We start from the raw sequence: 9,296 nt of genomic DNA, 5'->3' as shown, positions 1-9,296 counted from the left end.
CCCAGCTAATTTTTTTGTACTTTTAGTAGAAACAGGGTTTCACCATGTTGGTCAGGCTGGTCTCTAACTCCTGACCTTGTGATTGCCCGCCCTGCTTCCCAAAGTGCTGGGATTACAGGTATGAGTCACCACGCCTGGCTTAGAAATTTTCAATACTGTCTTTTAACTGTTGCACTCCAGCTAGCCTGGGCAACAGAGTGAGACCCTGTCTCAGAATAAATAAGAATAAGGAAATACTTGTTAAAATATCTAACTATGTAATTGTTGAATGAGGAAGCCACCAGTGTTGTTGAGGTTCTTGGGAGCATTCCACTGGACTTCAGCATTTCTCCAAAATTACCAGCCCAATCAGCTTCATATACCCAGATATGGACACTTCTTCACTTGAAATTCGAACTGAAGATAAAACTCTAACTTTGGACAGTAAACCTTTGCCTTGGGTATGAAACCTTGACACTGTTAAAAGTGGAAAACTGTAAGAGACAACAAATTTCAACAAGGCACAGTCTTCTCTCTAATAGGCCAGCAGAGCAGCTAAGGAGAAGACAAATCACTTAAGAACTTAAGTCGTTTGTTAGCTACAGCATTTCTGCTCCTGTGATACACATTCAGCCATTTTGGAGGAAAGCTAGGCAGTACTGACTGCCTATTTTCATGTACTTTAAAGAGTATTATTTCTCAAGGTCTTCATTTTATCATTAAATTCAGCTAATTACTACCTGTTTTGAAAGGCAGCTAGTGTAGATTGGTCATAATATATATATTTTTTGAGACAGGGTTTCAGCATGTTGTTCAGGCTGATCTTGAACTCCTGACCTTACGATCCACCTGCCTCGGCCTCCCAAAGTGCTGGGATTATAGGCGTGAGCCACCACACCCGGCCACAATAATTTTTTAAAATAGAAAACCTTAAAATCCAAATCAATAAATTCAGTTACAGGCTGTAAAGTAACCTAAAATTCCCCCACTCTGTTTAGCTCAGCAGCTGCCAGTCAGTATAGCACCAGCCACAGTTCACTGTGCTCTGCATACAGTTCCTTTCCAGCCCTACAAGACCTGCTTCATTGCTTTAAAGAACATAGGGCTGATACTTGAACTGAATCTAGTCATTGGTAACTTAAATATTAACAAAATTGTCATAAGCTTCTGAAACTTCTGGCAATGCCATATCTGTAGATCATTACTTTTAAATGGAGTTTGCAGAATTAACTCTAAAATTGCAGCAACCATATTTATTAGAGAAATCTTTAAGCATATACATATGGTTCCCTATAAGTATTCATTCAGAGATCATCTGTAGCTAAAAGTAAATGATAAAAATGTGTCATAATATCACAAGGCTCTAGATCAGGGATTGGTAAACTAACCCATGGGCCAAATCCAGGCTGCAGTTAGATGATCTGCAAGCTAAGAATGGTTTTTATATTTTATTTTATTCTATTTTTTATTTTTATTTTTATTTTTTTTTTTCGAGACAGTGTCTCTGTTGCCCTGGCTGAAGTGCAGTGGCAGGATCTCACAACCTCCCCCTCCCAAGTTCAAGTGATTCTCCTGCCTCAGCCTCCCAAGTAGCTGGGACTACAAGCACATGCCACCATGCCAAGCTGGTCTTGAACTCCTGACAAGTGATCTGCCCACCTTGGCCTCCCAAAGTGCTGGGATTACAGGCATGAGCCAACATGCCCAGCCGGTTTTTACATTTTAAAAACATTTAAACAAAGAAAGAAGAATATGCAACAGAAACTCTATATTGCCTGCAAAGTCTAAAATGTTTACTCTCTGGCTTGGGAGTTTGCCTCCCCTGCTTTAGACTGTCAGCAAATGGCACAGTGGCACAGTACAGTGGTACTGCCCAACTGCACTTCTCTGCAAGGTGATTCTAGTGTGTATTTGTCAGAATGAAAATTTGTTATGTATATAAGACATCTCATGTTTTTGTTGAATGTAATCACATGATTTGTATTTAATATTTACTGAATTATTTTTTTCATATCAGTTTTTCTAGATTGGCAATAGCCTATTGCAAAGTGCCTAAACCTTTTAGAAAAATTACTATGAGCAAGGTCCATGATTTAGTTTTCAATATAAAGGGAATTTCATTCTATACTATAAAATCCAAAAATGCTAGTTGCCCTTCACTTTGGAGTTGACTTCCAGAAAGTTGAGATCTTTTGACCATTTTTTCTCATATCATATAAAATGTGCCACTTGGTAGTTGTCACACTGTGGTAGTCATGTATACTTTTTTTTTTAACTTTCTAAAAGGAAAAATGCAAAGTTCTTTCCACAGTCAGTCCAAGCTTCTTTTGGGTTTTTCTTTTTAGAGCTAAATTATTCATACCAATAAGTAAGGGAGTCTGTTCTGAGATACAGAGGCCATTATCTATTTTTTGCTTAATGTACTGATGGGGCATTGTTGTTTACCATCATGCATTTCCATGCTTTTATTTCTGAGTCGCTTATCAATGTGACCAACAGATAAACTGTTCAAGCTAATACAGCATTTCCTAACTTCATAGTTGTTGCAGATGTTAGTTCTAGTAGTGATTATTTAATAAACATATACATTGTACTGAATCTTATAAGCAACTAACATTTTCAGATAATCTCAGTCTGCTTATTCACTTTTTCCATTTGATTTGCCAATACCATAATCATTTTTCTAGAAAATAGTAGGATAATGTATTTTTTCCAGTCTGCTATAATGGAGACTATATTTCAGCATTCATTACCTCTCATAGGTGAAAATATTAAATGATATTGTTTTAAATAAGACTACTGGTAGTGTTTTATCCCTGATTTATATTTTTTAAATCCATGCATTTATATAAAGGCAGGGCTACCATGTGTTATTAGAGAGTTTATGTGGTAAAGCCATTCACGCTCCTTTTCAGTTATTCCCTCATAAAGCACAGCCCAAATGGCTTTGCAAACTCATGTCTGTGTTTTGCCAGGTAAAGGTTCCTGGCTCGCCTCTTGCCAGCATCTGTTGATACAGGCAAGGCTGCCCTACCCTGACACACAAAGGAGGGACTAGCTGAAGAATCAACCATATGGTCAACAGTAAGTAAAACCATCATTCCAGCCGGCTTGGCTAAGAAAGCTAATATTTGAAAAGCTGTAGTTTAAGGAACTAGATGAGTTATGGAAAATTCTAATTTGCTTACATCTTGTAGATGGTACTGTGGTTAAAGTTATAAACCACAGACATACGTGGCTTATGCAGGACCATTTTTTCTGTTCCTGATCTGTCCCTCTTCATTGTGTGAAGCTGGACGGTTCATGTGTTTACTTCACAGCTCTTAAAGTTGAAGATGTTGTATATTTAAAGATATAAATGTTTAGTTAAAAAAGTATTAGCTTTTACCCTTGTAACATACTTAGGCTTGGAGTAGAAAGGTACTGTAGTATGTGTTAGGAGTCTAATGGCAAAGAAGCCCCCAGATAATGACTGGATGTCATTTCCATGAAGAGGATTACTACTGGCCTATACTGCCAGCTTAAGCAAACTGGAAACAGATGTGTCCTCTGAGATGCAACCCTATCTTTAGCAGGCTGAGCGCAGACTAGATTTCAGCCCGATTCAACCTCCTTCCTCTCTCAACTGGGTGCCTTTGTGTACTTTCAGCTAGTCCCTCGTTTGTGTGTCAGGGTAGGGCAGCCTTGCCTGTATCAACGGATGCTGGCAAGAGGTGAACCAGGAACCTTTACCTGACAAAACACAGACATGAGTTTGCAAAGCCATGTGGGCTGTGCTTTATGAGGGAATAACTGAAAAGGAGTGTGAATGGCTTTATTTCATCCTGAACAGTACACGCCTGCCTAACACAGGCATCTGTTATTTGATTTAGCAAATTTTGTGGACTTAACTTTGGGCTTCTCTCTAACGTGGTCTGGGGTGGCCTTTTCAGCTCTTTTTTTCTTTCTTTTGCCCTGGACTGGAATGCAGTCTACCTCAAGTGGGTCTTCCTAGGTAAGAGAGAAAGCAAGACCTGTCTCACTTAATAGGGTGGTCTAGTCCCAAAATAAGGCTTGATTCTCAAAGGAAATGAGAAAAGACAAAGTGGGGGGGGGGATCCATTTATTGAGCCCTACTATGTGCCATCCATTCAACAAACTGGAATGTCTGTTTTAGGTGCTAGGAATACTGTGAAAAATAAGACAAATACCTGCCCTCGTGGCACTTAGTGTCTCATAAATAACTGTGCCAATTACATTTGGGATGAGTGTCATGAGGAAAGGTAAAGAGTGTTCTAGGAGGGAATGCAAGGGAGCTGGATTAGGGAAGACATCCGGGAAGATGAATATCTACACCAAGAACTGAAGGATGAGAGGTATTAGGGAAGGTGGGGGAAAGGCCGTTTATAGCAGAGGGAGCCAGAGGTGAGTTTTTGGAGAGATGGGTTGGAATGACATCACATAGGGTTTTGAAAGCCATCTTATGAATTTGAATTTGGTTGTCCTGGAGCATCATGCCTGTAATCCCAACATTTTGGGAGACCAAGGTGGGAGGATTGTTTGAGGCCAGGAGTTTGAGACCACTCTGGGCAACACAGCGAGACCCCATCTCTACAAAAAAAAGTTTTGGTAGCCAGATGTGGTGGTACTCACCTGTAGTTCCAGCTACTCAGGAGGGTGAGGTGGGAGGATCACTTGAACCCAGCAGTTCCAGGCTGCAGTGAGCTAAAATCAACTGCATTCCAGCCTGGACAACAGAGACATCATCTCTGAAAGAAAAAAAGTATTTGAATTTGGAAAGCTCTGGAAAAGATGGAGAATAGATTAAAGGGAGCCAATATGGCTGTAGGGATACCAGATAAAGGGAGAATGGGGGACAGTGGTAGTGGAGATAGTTTTCAGTCTGTGTGAGACCTAGCAGAGAGCTTCAGGATAACAAATGTGGATTTGTAGCTCAGCTGAGAGACCTGGGCTGAAGACGTAAATTTAAGAATCACAGACATGCATATTAATTGTAATGGGAGTGGTTGAGATCACAAAAGGAAACAGGGTCTCAGACTGAGTCCTAGAAACCAAACCATTTAAGGATTAGGTAGAGGAATTTTGAAAGACAAGGGTATCTCAAACCAAAGAGAATCACCAGTCACTTGGAAAAGAAGCCTGGGTGAGGGCCTGGGTTCTAGTTCCTCAAAGTCTGTGGGTGGGCTAGAGACACAGTGGCTGTTGGCAGAGATCGCTACATGGCCGAGGGGTAGAAGACAGTGACCCTGATACGACACTGCACTGAGACAGCAGGCTCCAAGCTGGAACCACTGGCATTAACCCTGACGGGGTACTTGCTGTTAGACAAGTTATCTCCTTTCAGGGTGTCTGACGACCTGGCTTAAGAGCCTGGTCCTTCACTGAAAAGCTGTTTGGTTGTGGCCAAGTCACAACTAAATTTTGGGTTCTACATCTATAAAATGTAGGATTGTCTTAGCAGTTAGCACCACGGTATAGTGTGAATCTAATCACAAGTTTCTAAACGGTGCCTCTCCTATAAGAGTGCCTGGCCTGGGCCTGCAGGGGTACCTCAAAACTGGACAAACGAAAGCAGTCAACCCCTCTTCCCTCTCTCACTGACCAGTGCAGCCTGGAACAAGGGACTGTCCAGCCTTCTCCCCTTCCTGGTCGTCAGGTGCCAGCCTGTGCCACAGAACCTGTTTATCTTGGAGGTGGAGACAGGTTTTCCTGCCTTATCCTGCCCCAGTTTTTCAGACTAGGGTTGGGCAGAACACACACTGGACTGAGACTTTTTCTGCTAGATTAAAACACCCACCCATCGTAAAGGGGAAGGAAAAAAAACCAAAGTGTGTTGATCTGTCTCTGAACAGTACACACCTTTCGGAAGCCACTTTTGGCATACACGTACACTACCTACATCTCACTAAGTTCCTCCCTGGTCATTCCAGAAATCTCCTGAGAGGTCAGGGCTATCTTAAAATCTGTTCATTTTATTCCAATAACCTTACCCCCATTTAACTTTCTCCCCACTTTAAGTCATTCCCAAATTTCCCAAAAGGTGTATCTGCCAAGGAGAAAAGATGAGTTTTTAGGGGGCTTGAAGAAAACAAGTTCACAAAATTCATTCAGTCAACCTGCTCTGCCAGGCCCTGGACTCTCATGAGCGGGGCATAGTCTGGGAGGAAAGTGGTCATGTCCTTCCCTGGGGCTGCTCTTTTGCCCTCATTTGTTCCTAGATTTCATTGGTTATCCTAATCAGCTCCTTTTAGTCCTTTACCTACCAGGAAGTTGCCCATGAGTCTTAGGGCTTTCCTCATCCTCTAGATATATCTCACCATCCCCACTGGAAACCTGCACTCAGTCCCTCTCCTTCTCTCTCTCTTCCTCCCACCCCTTTCCCCCTTCATTCTTCTTTCATCCAGCACCTCCCCCTGTAAATTAGTAAGAGGGATGAGGAGCCTGAGAGATGAACATTCTCACAGAATGTCCACTAAGTCACCAAGCTATGAAGATGCTGTTTGGAATGAAACTGTTCACATTTCTCTATCACTGTTAAGATAGCCATTGTCTCTAGCAGCCGACAGCTAAATGAACAGAGAAAATGAAGAGTTTCATTGGAAACAAGCGGAGCATTTGGCAGGACTGTAGTTGCGGCTGGGACACAACCCCGAAGTCTGTCTGCTGTGAGTGGCTGACTTTCCATATCACACAGCCTGGGGAGGTCTGGGTGGCACCTTGCTTACTGCCGTTCCATCACGCTGCTCTGCTGTCTGCTTACTGATTCTGTCAGTGCTGTCTTGGGGAGTCACCTGAAATTGCAGTGGCTGCAGACAACCTCTGAACCACTGGGCTCCCCTGCAGCCATCAGAAGGCAGGCTCTATGGCAAGGAAGCCAGGGTTCCCTTCCATCAGCCTCCCTTCCTGAAAGTATGAGGATCCTAAACAGTGGGCCATTGTTTGGGGGTAGTTGCCCCTTGAGCCAGGCATGCTGTCCCCGTGACCCAAGATCTCAGTAGTGGTCAGGACTGTATTGGCTATAAATGACGAAGTCCTGGTGTCCAGTCAGAGTGAGGCAGCCAGGACAATGCAGCTCTACTTCCATCTCACTACTGAGAGACATGGGTTACCAAGCTCTAGGAAAGCAGCATTCCCCCGAGTAACAGTCAGAAAGGGGTGATTCAACACCAGGCTCTGTGTCAGTGAGTGGAGACAGGGGAAAGTGATTTAACTGCCTGGCCCCAGCCCCTGGTGGGGTCACTTCACTGGAGTCCCATGGCACCTCCCAAGAGTCAGGGCTGCTGAGGCCAGCCTCCTGGTCCCCAACCCAACCCCTCAGATGTCGATTAGGACACCCTGGAAAGGGAAGCAGCTGCCTGTAGATCCAGTATACTGGAGGGCCCCCCAAATTTTTTCCAGTAACCATTTGTAAGGTCAAAACAACAGGGGGCGATTTAATACCAAGAGCTTTTTGGGCAAATGTTGAGAGTGAGATAGAGTGTGTGAGAGAGAGAGAGAGAAAGAGAGAGATGCTCCTATTTAGTTACCTAGAAATGCTAGCCATTCTAAAAATTTTACTTAAAAGGAGAAAAAAGGGACTGGTAATTTGTCAGTGGAGGACATCCCAGAGAGTGCCTCCTTCCTAGAGACACTAGGCCCCTTTCCTCCTTCCTCTTCTCAAATCTTATCAACTAGCTGAAAGTAACACTCACAGCTTCCGGTGGCCAAAAGCCTTAAAAACAACAAAAATCAAACAAGAGAGACTGGTGCTTTAGGCAGCTATAATGCCAAGAAAAGCAAAGGAACTATCTAGCTAGCTCTGTTGCCCAGGCTGGAATGCAGTGGTGCATTCCTCAATCTCCCAGGCTCAAGCAACCCTTCCACCTCAGCCTCTCAAACAGCTGGGACTACAGATGTGTACCACCACACCCCACTGATTTTTTTTTTGGTAGAGACAAAGTTTCACTATGTTGCCCAGGCTAGTCGCAAACTACTAGGCTCAAGCAATCACTTCCCACAGTGCTGGTATCACAGGTCTGAGCTACCATGTCCAGCCCGGAACTTTAAACTTTAGGTACTGAGCAAAGAGCAAGTCTAGGAAACACAATGCTAGCCTTAGATTACTTATTGATTTATGAACAAACTCCTAGATATAGAGGAAAATAAAAGGTATGTATAGATTATATATACATAAATGCATATAATTTATATATAAACTATGAAATAATGTATATAAATAAATTATATACACATTTTAATATATAATAAATAGGCTGGGTGTGGTGGTTCACACCTGTAATCCCAGCACTTTGGGAGGCTGAGGTGGGTGGATCACTGGAGGTCACAAATTTGAGACTGGCCTGGCCAACATGTTGAAACCCCATCTCTACTAAAAATTCAAAAAATTAGCCAGGCGTGGTGGCACATGCCTGTAATCCCAGCTACTTGTGAGTCTGAGGCAAAAGAATTGCTTGAACCCGGGAGGTGGAGGTTGCAGTGAGCTGAGATCGACCCACTGCACTCCAGCCTGGCAACAGAGGGAGACTCCATCTCAAATAAATAAAATACACACACACACACGGCAAATTGTGTATATGCTGTATTTTCCATCATTTGATTTAATTGGAAATTCAAAATTGTTAATTTATGTACTAAAGAATTTATATAACAAAAAGATTAAAAACAGCACTTACTGGTTTTTGTGCCTCTACAACATAGGTTCTAACTTAACATTTGCGAAAATGCACTAACTGTCAAAAATTCATGGACTTAATACTGGGGCTCAAATTATAATTATGCCTGGGGATCCCACTAATTTAAACATTCTGACCCTATAATCTTGAGAGGTTAACTACATATAAAAGTTTTTAAATGTGTATGACTCAATTTAAGTGTAGCCTTGCCAAATTTCTCATGGTCATATACCCACTGCTAGAAAATGTTTTCCATTGAACATAGATGGTTTGACAAAGTAAATAATAAATTAGACAGGGCATGGTGGCTCATGCCTGTAATCCCAGCACTTACAGAGACCAAGGCAGGAAGTTCACTTGAGCCCAGGAGTTCAAGACCGGCCTGGGCAAAAGCAAAACCCTGTCTCTACAAAAACTACAATTAACCAGGAGTGATGGTGTGTGTCTATAGTCCCAGCAACTCAAGAGGCTAAGGTGAGATGATCAACTGAGCCCAGGGGGTTGAGGCTGCAGGGAACCGGGACAGTGTCCCTGCACTCCAGCCTGGGAGACAGAGTAAGACCCTGTTTGAATATTAATAATAAAATAAAGTTAAAGTATCTGTCATTTGCAAATTGGCTTGATAAAATGGGACCCCCATGAGCC

This window comes from Callithrix jacchus, chromosome 10 (assembly GCF_049354715.1).
Source record: "Callithrix jacchus isolate 240 chromosome 10, calJac240_pri, whole genome shotgun sequence".
Lineage (NCBI taxonomy): Eukaryota > Metazoa > Chordata > Mammalia > Primates > Cebidae > Callithrix > Callithrix jacchus.
Note: the sequence above shows the minus strand (reverse complement) of the source record.